Source organism: Lissotriton vulgaris, chromosome 12 (genome assembly GCF_964263255.1).
Source record: "Lissotriton vulgaris chromosome 12, aLisVul1.2, whole genome shotgun sequence".
Lineage (NCBI taxonomy): Eukaryota > Metazoa > Chordata > Amphibia > Caudata > Salamandridae > Lissotriton > Lissotriton vulgaris.
In genome coordinates, this window is record NC_141700.1 from 385,090,661 (window position 1) to 385,103,167 (window position 12,507).

The 12,507-nt window shown below is 48.0% G+C and overlaps 1 protein-coding gene across 3 annotated transcripts in view; it reads left to right on the top strand.

Annotated features, from left to right (window-relative positions):
• The window catches only part of SS18L2 (SS18 like 2), an 87,938-nt gene extending 84,443 nt beyond the window's left edge, over window positions 1–3,495 (top strand). For all 3 annotated transcript variants that reach the window (XM_086945150.1, XM_086945149.1, XM_086945148.1), the window contains exon 5: window positions 3,362–3,495. The gene's annotated coding sequence lies outside the window, so the exon portion shown is untranslated. The remainder of the gene's footprint in view (window positions 1–3,361) is intronic.
• The last annotated feature ends 9,012 nt before the right edge of the window (window positions 3,496–12,507 follow it).

The window sequence follows — 12,507 nt, forward strand, 5'->3', positions numbered from 1 at the left end:
CAGCAAGAAGTACTCAGCATGCTGCAAAAAGGAGCCATAGAACTCGTGCCTTTAGAACAGCAAGGTACAAGAGTGTACTCACTGTACTTCTTGATCCCAAAAAAGGACGGTTCCCTGCGGCCCATTCTAGACCTCAGACCCCTAAACCAGTACATCCTGTCAGAACACTTCCATATGTTAACTTTACAGCAAGTTCTACAGTTGCTCAGGCAAGGTGACTTCCTAGCAACACTAGACCTGAAGGATGCCTATTTTCACATTCCCATTCACCCAGGTCACAGGAAGTATCTCAGGTTCACAGTCCACAACCAGCATTACCAGTTCAAGGTCCTGCCTTTCGGGGTCACTACAGCCCCCAGGGTGTTCACCAAGTGCTTGGCGACAGTGGCTGCACACCTTCGGAGACAACGCATCCATGTCTATCCTTACCTGGACGACTGGCTTGTTCAAGCGAAGTCGGCCCAGCAATGTGCAAGCCACATGTCCCGCACAATTCACCTCCTACACAGTCTAGGATTTTCACTAAATTACCCCAAATCACACCTTCAGCCCGCACATGTACAACAGTATTTAGGGGCAACAATAAACACTATCATAGCAACAGCGCAGCCAAACGCAGCCAGAGTCACCAGCATGCAATTGCTAATTCAGAAATTCAGACCCCAACACCTGGTCTCAGCGCAAGTGTTCATGCAACTGATAGGTATGATGGCCTCCTGCATCTTCATAGTCCCGCACGCGAGGCTGCACATGCGTCCCCTCCAGGAGTGCTTAGCGCAACAGTGGAACCAGGCTCATGGACATCTAAAAGTCCTAGTGTTGGTGACCGGTCGTGCTTACAACTAACTCTCTGCATTGGTGGAACACACAAAACCTTTGCAGGCGACGACCGTTCCAAGAGCCTGTACCACAGGTAATGCTGACGACAGACGCATCTCTCCAGGGCTGGGGAGCGCATGTCCTCCATTATACAGTACCAGGACTATGGACGACACAGCAGCAAAAGATGCACATCAACCTGCTGGAGCTCATGGCGATCTTCATGGCAATGAAGGCGTTCAAATTACACTTGTGCAACAAAGTCGTGCTGATCCGGACGGACAACATGCCTGCCATGTATTACATCCAGAAGCAGGGAGGGACGCACTCTCCACAATTGTCTCATCTAGCCCAGAGCATGTGGAAGAGGGCCATTCAGAGAAACATGTTCGCATGGCAGAACATCTCCCAGGCAAAGACAACCAGATGGCGGACCTGCTCAGCAGGCACAGCCATCAGATGCACGAGTGGGAGATACACCCCTCAGTGCTCCAACCATATTTCCAGCGGTGGGGTCATCCAGAGATCGACCTATTCGCCACACAGGAAACGGAAAATGACAAACCTTCGCCGCCAGGTTCCCACACCCGCAGTCTCAGGGCAATGCGATATGGATGAACTGGTCAGGCAGATTTGCGTACGCTTTTCTTCCAGCACCACTCATACCACTAGTGGCACGCAAACTGCGACTACACTCCATGACGCTCATCCTGGTTGCTCCAACGTAGGCACGGGAAGCCTGGTACACCACGTTCCTAGAACTTTCAGTGGTGCCCCACGAAAGGCTGCGCCTCACGCCCAGTCTCCTCACTCAGAGCCATGGAGACATTCAGCACCCAGATTCACAACAGTTGAGCCTTGCGATATGGCTCCTGAGGTCATAGTTTGGCTACCCCCACCTGCCCCCTGACTGTATGAACATCATCAAGGAGGAAAGGCGACCTACAACTAGGGCATGTCATGCGGCCAAATGGAAACGGTTGGTCATTTACTGTTCCAATAATGACATTGATCCGTTGGATGCGTCCACGCAAAACATCATATGCTATTTGTTGCATCTCTACAAATGCAATCTGGCATATAGTTCCATCAGGATACACCTGGCCGCCATTGCGGCGTATCTTCAAAACAGGCAGCATCTTTCCCTTTTCAGGGTGCCTGCCATTAAAGCCTTTCTGGAGGACTCAAAAGAGTGATCCCTCTCGGGCACCCTCCTTCACCTGTCTGGAATCTAAACGTGGTTCTCACCAGACTAATGGGACCACCCTTTGAACCCCTTCACTCTTGTGAAATACAGTTTTTCACATGGAAAGTGGCTTTTCTGGTAACCATCACATCCCTACGAAGAGTTAGTGAGCTTCAAGCCCTAACTATTCAAGAGCCTTTCATACAAATTCATGCTAATAGGGTAGTGCTACGTACCAACCCTAAATTCATGCCTAAAGTGGTGTCGCAGTTCCACATTAATCAAAACATTGAACTGCCAGTTTTCTTCCCCAATCCAGATTCTGTGGCAGAGCGAGCACTGCACACCTTAGATGTTAAAATAGCTCTCCTGTATTACATCGACTGGACAAAAGATTTCAGAAAGACTAAGCAACTGTTTGTTGCCTTCTCTCCACAACACAAAGGCAAACTCTTTTCCAAATCAGGTATAGCCAGATGGATTGTTAAGTGCATACAAATCTGTTATCAAAAAGCGAAACGCACATTAACAGTTCCCCCAAGAGCGCATTCCACACGCAAGTTAGGGGCATCCATGGCTTTCCTAGGTAACATTCCCCTAGAAGATATATGTAAAGCAGCCACATGGACCACCATACATACATTTACCAAACACTACTGTGTAGATGTACACTCCAAACAGCAAGCTGCTGTAGGACAGGCTGTTCTCAAAACTCTTTTTCAGACTGCTGGAGCTGGCACGGGCAAACACCGCTAAGGAGGTAACTGCTATTTATTCTATGCACAGATATGAATTCAGCAGCCCACATGCCTCGAACGGAATATGCTACTTACCAGTATGCATCTGTTCTTGGCATGTAGGGCTGCTGACATTCATATCGCCCGCCCTCCTCCCCGGTGCCTGTCGCAGCTGTAGCACTCAGAATCATTCTCAGGCATGGTCCTCACTTACTGTATTACACTCCATCTCTGCCACAATGGCGAAAAACAATCTGAGGATGGAGAGGATGCCCATGCGCACTGTAGTCCAGGGGAGGAGCCACCTATCTAGTGATACTTCAAAGACTCTTCCAGGACAACAATGTGCTATCATCCGGACCCAACACTAGGCAGCGATCTATGCACAGATATGAATGTCAGCAGCCCTACATGCCAAGAACAGATGCATACTGGTAAGTAGCATATTCCTTTAAAAGGAACTAAAATATCCCCGTAGTATTACGCACAGGAAGGACTACATTAAACGGTCACCATTATCATATTTTTCAAGGTATATCAAGCAAATAGATTTAGCATTTCACTGTCTTATACGTTTCACTTTTTATCTTTGATCATATTTTATTTTCATCTCTTGCAGGGTCCTGAAAAAACAATTGGGAACTAATATGGCAGAACGCAAAATTCATATGTTCAAAGTACTCTGAAATCACTCTTCGAACCAATGTGGTGGAATATTTGTAAATGACAATAAAATACTTTTTTCAGTTTTCACTTCGCATGTCCGCGTTATTTCTGTTACCCTTTTTTGTTTGTTATAATACCTGTAACGATCAACTAGTCTTTCATTATTTAACCATTCTTAAAGCCCATTTGGTTGAATTCCCTCAGTCAGAACAGATCTGTTGCCCGGGGCACCTTCGAGAAAAGGCATTAAGGTGGTAATTTGAGGCTCCCTCTTTGCTAGAATTTTTTACTCACAAATATAGGTATAGTCAGTGTATAGAAACTTGTTCCTGGGACAAGACAAACAACTGTGTAGCCTCTTCAGACTTGAAGTCCTCACCGCTTGTCTTTCAGTTTTTTATTCACATGGAAGGAGGCTGCAATCTTAAGACAAACATGACTGATGGTAAATCACATTACTGAAGTTTTTTTCAGTGGCCATATCTCGATGTCAACAGTTGATTTTCTGCTCTTTGTCTCATTTATGTAAGACACTTAGGTTACAGTCTTTTCTTTATTTTATATAAATTGCGAATCAATAATTTAACATCTTCATTTTAATATCAGTTACGCAGAAAGTATATGCAATGTAGTATGTATACAATTTACAGAACTAAAATGGACAAGAGTTTTTCTCTTTACTATAGTAAGTCTGTAACACTTCAGGTTCTGAGTTACCATCAGTGCCTAATTTAAGCCAATGGTTTCCGGTTGCTCAGCACGTCACTAATTTGTCAACACCAGCACTCACAACAATATGCCACGTGGGACTTTTTGTCCAATTTATTGAGGAGCACAGCAGTTGTTCATTAATTAAAAATACATTAAAAAATTACTAATACCTGCTGCCAAAGCCATTCTTATAGATTTGAGGGCCTGGAATAGTCAGAATTGTCACACTTGTAGGAGTGTGATGGTTAGTAGTTGTTTTGACACTGTAATTGGCAGTGCTGACAGCGACATGGGGAGTGCAAAAGACAGTGGCTTCCTGGTAAGGGCCTTGGCTGTTCCTTTTTTTTTTACAGACTAAGCACTGGTTACTATGTTAGTCTACCTATCGTATTTCAGGGGCTGTATGGAGAAGAATATTTTTTTGACCTTCTGATGTATAGTTGTTATAAATCAAACGTACTAGCTTTTCCTGAATTCCCTGGCCTACTCTCACTATTTGAGGATTTAGAGATGTGGACTAATAGGGTCCTAAACAAACTAGAAAACGACAAGTGTACATTAGGCAGAATAGCACATGTATAGTATTAGTTAAAATCAGTCAACATTGCTGCATCCTGGCATGTGCAATCGAAAGCTTTAAAGCCATGGCTGTCCTATCCCAGTTTGAACGGTCCACAACAATTGCCACAGCCCCGACACTATCCACCACTGTCCTGCAATCACATTAACACTCCAACTTCTCTCTCCATACTTGCTGCTTTCCGACTCGCTTCTGTCTCTAATATTTTGGGCCGGTGGGTAAGATTTGCAGTCCATTAGCTTTTCTTGGGCATTTAGGTAAGAGTGGCAGCAAGAATCATTTGTTAAGGATGAAGGGAGGTCAGTTCTGGTTATCTTTGCGGCTTTGCATTCTACTCATTTCACAGACTTTTAAATCTGTTCCCTTTGATGGCCAGAGCAGGCCCTGTGTTCTGATCAGCACTCTTACGGAATTCTGTTGCTAGAGGAAGAAGTAGTTTTGGGATGCACAGAACTTCAAAGGATTGTTGCCAATTGTGGCTTGGGTCTCATATTTGAGAGGTGCACACACCTCAGTTGATGAAGCTCATATTTCTCCCTCAATTTCTAGTGGTGTCTGGAGAACTTTGGATTCATATATGGTTTTAGCTTCTAAGGGTTTGGTTGCTCAATATCCTTTTGACTCATCTGTGTGAGTGTTGTCTTTGTGTCCAGGTGTAGCTTCCCAAAAGATCCCTTCCTTCCTTCCGTTTCCCTTTTTTTCTTCCTTTTCCTTTCTGCAATGTCCCATCTGTCTCTTCCTCTTCCTTTCTTTTTATTTCTCTTTTCTCTTCTCTTTCTCAAATCTTTTTTACCCCATGGTGATGCCTCTGATCTATACCACGGTTTTTTCTGGTTGAGTTGAAGTTTTAACCTAGTTTTGCTTAAAGAGATTTTACAATTTTCACTTGTAGTAAACAGTACTAACATAAAAGTAAAAACACATTGTTAATTGTTTGATGTTTTTTAAATTAACCTCTTTGTAATGAAATGAGTTGTTTTATGTGCTTTGTAAAGGTGCTATCTTCTGTATTCTTAGCTCAATTGCAAAGACTTTTATCAATCACGCAATAAAGAACTTTACTGTAATTGAGTTGATGTGCTGGTCAACCCAGTTGAAGGCCTTTTATTGTAATTGTATTGTATTGTAATTGCATTTATATAGCGCTTACTACCCCTGACGAGGCTTCGAAGCGCTTTTTCGGCGAGTAGCACGCTACTTCGGGACCAATAGAGGGTTAGTGTTGAATTAGTATAGTAAAACATGCAAGCACATTTTAAGTGGTGGTTAGGTTAGTCAGTTATTTGGATTTGGAATGTTAGCGAAGGATAGAGGAGGACAAAGGTTTGTATTTATATAGCGCTTGTTGACGCACGCTATTCAGGAAGCCTATGAAGGATAAGTGGTGAATTAATTTGGTGAAATATGAAGTAATTTCAGTGGTGGATATTAGTCAGTTACTTCGAGTGAGAAGAATAGCAGAGGGATAAAAGGGGAAGAAAGATTTTCATTCATATAGCACTTGTTCCCCTGATGGGTGTTGAAGCGCTTTTCTGGCGAGTGGCATGCCACTCCGGAACCCATAACGGATTAGTGTTGAAAATTAGTATAGTATAAATATGAAGTAATTTGAGTAGTGGATATGTTATTCAGTTATTTGGGTAGTATATTAGTATAGTTGAATATGGAATTTGAGAAGTGAACATTTTAGTCTGTTAATTTTGATTGAAAAGGATAGTGGAGGGATAAAAGAGTGAAGGGTTTTTTTTTAGGTCTTAGCAGTAGGAGGAGGCTTTTGAATGAGTAAAAAGGAGTTTTGGAGGGGAGGAGTCAGAGGGAAGAGTTTAGAAAGGTTTGTTTTAGGGGATCGGTATAGTAAAAAGAGGTGTCGGATGATGCAAGGGGGGGTAGAGTAGGAGAGAGTTTAGAAAGGGTTATTTTGGCGATCATAGTAGTGGTATGAGGTTTGGGATAAATGAGAGAGTGGATTTAGAGGATGTATTGATAGATGTATAGGATGAGAGATAGGGTAGTGCATTGGAAGGAGTAGTAGAAAGAAGTTTGAGATGAGTCAGAAGGTTGGGCTAGAATATATATTGAGCAAAGTATAGGCTGAGAAATAGGGTAGTGCATTGGAAATGCTGAATTAGAAGAAAGTGATAAATATATAGATCCATAAGTACATTGAAAGTATATAGATAAAGGAGGTAAGTATATGTAGATTAAAGATATTGATAAAGGCACAGGATAAGAAATAGGGTAGTTCATTGGATATGCTTTTTCAGGAGAAAAGTAACAGACACACAGATCCAAGTACATGGAAGGTACATAGATGCACAATGGAAGTATGTACATGTAGACCAAAGATGATTTTTATTTATTTATTTTTTCTCTTAACATAATATTATTTTACATGTTTATACAAAGTTATACACAAAGATAGGTACATATCTATAGTGAAAACAAATGCTTATGTACAGAGGGATATGCTGTAAATGTCGTGCGTATGGTGCTTATGTGGTGGAAGAGCCAAATCTTCAGTCGTTTTCTGAAGATAAGGTGGTTGTCTGTGGACCTTATGTTGGGGGGTAAAGAGTTCCATAGTTTGGCTGCTTGAACAGAGAAGGATGCGCCACCCATGGTTTTTTTCTTGTATGGTGGGATTTTGAGGTGAGATGCTCCTTTAGAGCGGAGGTTCCTTTGTTGAATGTGTTTGGTGATTTTATTCCTGATGAAGAGAGGTCCTATTCCATGTATTGCTTTGTGGGTGATACAAAGCAGCTTGAACGTGGATCTTCTGGCAACCGGTAACCAACGCAGGGCTTTCAAGGCAGGGGAGATGTGGTCTCGCGGTTTGATATGCAAGAGTAGTCTGGCAGCCGAGTTCTGAATCTGTTGTAGTCTTTTCATGGTCGTTAAAGGTGATCCGTGGTAGAGGCTATTGGCGTAATCGAGTTTGGACAGAACAAGGGAGATGGTAGCTTGGACCTTGTGTGGAAATCCCAAATGAGGGAAAATTCGTCGCAGCGTTTTTATAGTAGCAAACCTTGATCTTGCAAGTTTATCCACTTGGGCATTTATCGACAGCTTGGAGTCCATGGTCATTCTGAAGTTTCTTACTTCCTTTGATACTTTAGGCAGTGATCCCAGTTCATCAGGCCCTGCGGCAAGCGGGTTATAATGTTTCCAATCGCCACACGTGAGTATTTCAGTTTTTGAAGAATTCAATTTGAGATGGCTCCAAGTCATCCACTGATCCACGGCTCTGAGACAGCTGAAAAATGGTGATTTTCCAATGTCTTTGGGGCATTCCAGTTGAAGGAGTATTTGTGTGTCATCTGCATAGTTATAGCTCGTTAGATGAAATTTATTGATCAGTACTGGTAATGACTTCATGTAGATGTTGAAAAGCATGGGCGAGATGATAGAACCTTGAGGGACCTCTGCTTTTGTGGAGTACGGTTTGGACGAGAAAGATGGGGTATGGATGACATTAGTTCTGTTTCAAAGGTAGGACGCAATCCAGTCTAGAGCAGTTCCCTCCGGCTTCATAAAGTCTTTGTTTCAGAGTGTCATGGTCAACCGTGTCAAAGGCAGCTGAGAGGTCCAAGAGAAGTAGCGCAGCAACCCCGTTGCGGTCAACTGTATTCTTTAGGTCATCCCAGATTGCAAGGAGGGCATATTCAGTGCCTCTTCCTGGACGGAATCCTGTTTGGAAGTCAGAAAGTATGTCATTCTCTTCAATGAATTGTGACATCTGGGCGAACACTGCTCTTTCTATCAGTTTGACCAGGAAAGGTCCATTTGTAATTGGTCTGTAGTTATCAGGGTTCACCGGGTCCAAGTTTGTTTTCTTCAGTAAAGGGCGTATGTATGACTTTTTGAGTTCTTCTGTAAATATTCCGGTAGTTAAGGAATCGTTGATGATTCTTCTTACTGGAGTGGCAGCAGAGGTTGTTAAAAGAATTGTCTTGAAAGTTTGTGGGGGACAGGGGTCAGAAGGGCTGCCGGCAGGCCTGCTTGCTTTGACCAGGTCCATAAATTCATTGTGTGAGATGTGTTGGAAGGAACGGAGAGGCTTGATTAGAACATTCTTTGGATTGTTGTTTTGTACAAGAGTTAGTGCTGGTGCTTTGTTTCTGTTTTAAGTACTAGTCCAACGTGTCTGCTTTATCCGTGTAATGATTTGCTAGTTTGTCTCTGTGAAATCTTGAGTAACAGGATAAGTTCTTTCTAGGCAATTTGGTTTGCGAAATTCATTCAATCAATCAATCATTGACACTTATAAAGCGCGCTACATACCCGTAGGGTCTCAAGGCGCTGGGGGGGGGGGGGCGGGGGGGGGGGGGGTGCCGCTACTGCTCGAACAGCCAGGTCTTCAGCTTCTTCCTGAAGGAGAGGTGGTCTTGGGTCAGGCGCAGGTCGGGAGGGAGGGAGTTCCAGGTCTTGGCGGCCAGGTAGGCGAAGGACCTTCCTCCTGTAGTCGCTCTTCGGATGCGGGGGACGGCGGCGAGGGCGTGGTTGGCTGATCGGAGGTGGCGTTTGGGAGCGTAGAAGTTGACTCGGCTGTTGAGGTAGCTCGGGCCTTGGTCGTGTAGGGCTTTGTGTGCGTGGGTGAGGAGGCGGAAGGTGATTCTTTTGTTGACGGGGAGCCAGTGAAGGTCTCTCAGATGTTCGGAGATGTGACTGGTTCGTGGGATATCGAGGATGAGTCTGGCTGAGGCGTTCTGGATCCGCTGGAGTCTCTTCTGGAGCTTGGCGGTGGTACCGGCGTAGAGGGCGTTGCCGTAGTCCAGTCTGCTGGTGACGAGGGCCTGGGTGACGGTCTTTCTGGTCTCGGTGGGGATCCACCAGAAGATCTTCCTTAGCATGCGTAGGATGTTTAAGCACGCCGAGGAGACGTTGTTGACCTGCCTGGTCATGGAGAGGGAGGAGTCCAGGATGACGCCCAGGTTTCGTGCATGGTCTGTCGGTTTGGGTGCGGTGCCCAGGGCGGGAGGCCACCAGGAGTCGTCCCAGGCGGAGGGTGAGGAGCCCAGGATGAGGACCTCCGTCTTGTCCGAGTTCAGTTTCAGGCGGCTGGTCGTCATCCACTCGGCTACCTCTTTCATCCCTTCGTGCAGGTTGGCTCTGGCGGCGGCGGGGTCGTTGGTCAGGGAGAGGATCAGCTGGGTGTCGTCGGCGTAGGAGATTATGCTGAGGTTGTGTTTGCGTACGATGGCCGCGAGGGGGCTCATGTAGACGTTGAAGAGGGTGGGGCTCAGAGATGATCCTTGGGGGACGCCGCAGATGACTTCGGAGGCCTCTGACTTGTACGGTGGTAGGCGGACTCTCTGTGTTCTTCCGTTGAGGAAGGAGACGATCCATTCCAGCGCCTTGTCCTGGATACCGATGTTGCTGAGGCGCCGTACTAGGGTGCGGTGGCAGACCGTGTCGAATGCCGCGGAGAGGTCTAGGAGGATGAGGGCCGCTGTTTCTCCATTGTCCATCAGGGCTCGGATGTCATCGGTGGCGGCGATGAGGGCGGTCTCGGTGCTGTGGTTGGCTCGGAAGCCGGACTGTGAGGGGTCGAGGGATCCGTTCGTCTCGAGGAAGGCGGCCATCTGCTTGTTGACGGTCTTCTCGATGACTTTGGCTGGAAACGGGAGGAGCGAGATGGGGCGGTAATTCTTGAGTTCGGTGGGGTCCGCTGTGGGTTTTTTGAGAAGAGCGCTGAGTTCGGCGTGCTTCCAGCTCTCGGGGAAGGTGGCGGTGTCGAAGGATGTGTTGATGATGTCTCGCAGGTGGGGTGCGATGACAGCGTCGGCCTTGTTGAAGACGTGGTGAGGGCAGGGGTCGGTCGGTGATCCGGAGTGGATGGAGTTCATCGTGCGGATGGTGTCTTCGGTGCTGATCGGGGTCCAGGCGTGGAGGGTGGTGGTGGGGGATGGTTGTTCGGTCATGGTGTGCGTTGGTTGGTTGTTGAAGCTGTTGTGTATGTCCGCGATCTTGTTGTGGAAGTATGAAGCGAGGGAGTTGCAGAGGTCTTGCGATGGGGTGATGTCGTTGTTTCCTGCGCTGGGGTTGGAAAGCTCTTTCACGATGTTGAAGAGTTCCTTGCAGTTGTGTGCGTTGTTGTCCAACCGGTCCTTGAAAGCTGTTTTCTTGGCGGCGCAGATCAGCTGGTGGTGTTTCCGGGTGGCAAGTTTGAAGGAGGTCCTGTTGTCCGGTGTCGGTTCCCTTTTCCAGACTTTCTCGAGGGCTCGGCAGCTCTTCTTGGAGCTCTTGAGTTCGTCGGTGAACCATGGGGCCTTCTTGCTGCCGGGTCTGCTAAGCGGGGTCCTCAGTGGGGCGAGTTCGTCCGCGCAGTTGTTGATCCACTTCGTGAGGTTGTCTGCGGCCTGGCTGGGGTTCGCTGAGCTGGCAGGAGGGTGCTGGCTCAGGGAGGTGGCGAGCTGGTCTGCTGTGATCTTGTTCCAGCTTCTGCGGGCGGCCTGTTTCTGGTGGTGGTGGGTCGTCGTTCTCTTGAAGGTGAAGTGGACGCAGCTGTGGTCCGTCCATTGAAGCTCTGTGGCGTGGCTGAAGTCGATGTCTGTGCTGGAAGAGAAGACTGCGTCGAGTGTGTGTCCGGCGAGGTGGGTGGGGGTGGACACCAGTTGCTTGAGTCCCAGGTTGGCGAGGTTGTCGAGCAGGGTGCTGGTGTTGCGGTCGTTGTTGTTCTCCAGGTGAAAGTTGAGGTCTCCCAGGAGGATGTAGTCAGCAGAGGGGAGGGCGTGCGGGCTGACGAAGTCGGCGATGTCCTCGCTGAATTGCGTGCGTGGTCCAGGGGGTCGGTAGATCAGGGTGCCTCTGAGGGTGGTGTTCGGGTTGGTGTGGATCTGGAAGTGCAGGTGTTCGGCGCTGGTCAGGGTGTTGTCGGTGCTGGTCGTGAGACGGATGGTGCTCCTGTGGACGATGGCGATGCCTCCTCCCATCTGGTTGGTGTTTCGGTCCCTCCGGACGATCTTGTAGCCCTCTGGGATAGCGATGGCGATGTCGGGAGCTGAAGAGGCGTTCATCCAGGTCTCCGTGAGGAAGGCAACGTCAGGGGCTGTGGCATCTAGGAGGTTCCAGAGTTCGATGGCGTGTCTGTGGACGGAGCGGGTGTTGAGCAGGATGCACTTGAGGTGGGTGCTGCTGGTGTTCGACTTGGCGGGTGCTGGTGCGAGGCTGGACCGGGTGCAGGAGAACTTGCAGGTGTGGCAGCTGAAAGGTCCGTGGGTACCTCGTGGAGCGGCTTGATGGCATTCTGGGAGTCGGCCGGTGTTGAGTGCGTTGAGGGTGGCGGCGGAGTACGTCGGGCGGGTTGGTCGGGGTCTTCGTGGGCCAGGGGTCCTGGCGCTGGGCGCGGTCCGGTCGCGGACGGGCGCAGACGGGCTTACCTTTGGCGCGCCTTCGGCGCACAATCGGCGCGCCCGCTGCGCGTGACCGCTGCGCGTTCGCACGGTCGCCATTTAAGGCGAAGTGCGCGGGTGGGCGGAGCAGCTGGGAGGGTACAGAAGAAAAAGGGGCGGGGCTAATGGCGGTGGCGGGAAGCGGGAGCGGGGAGGGAGAGCGGCGAGGTAGGCGGGCAAGCAGGAAGGAGGCAGGCACAATGGAGGTAAAAAAACGGAACAGAAAAGCAGGCAAAATTACAGGGCAAAACGGGGAAAAAAACAGTGGAAACACGATCTCGGGCACAGACAGAAAACAAGCACAAATTTCCGACAAAACGGGCAAAAACAAAAGGGGAGCGCTCAAGGCAGCAGCGAGGACGGCGCTGAGGCAGAGGCAGGCACTGGGGGCACACGCAGCAGCTGGTGGCCGTGCGG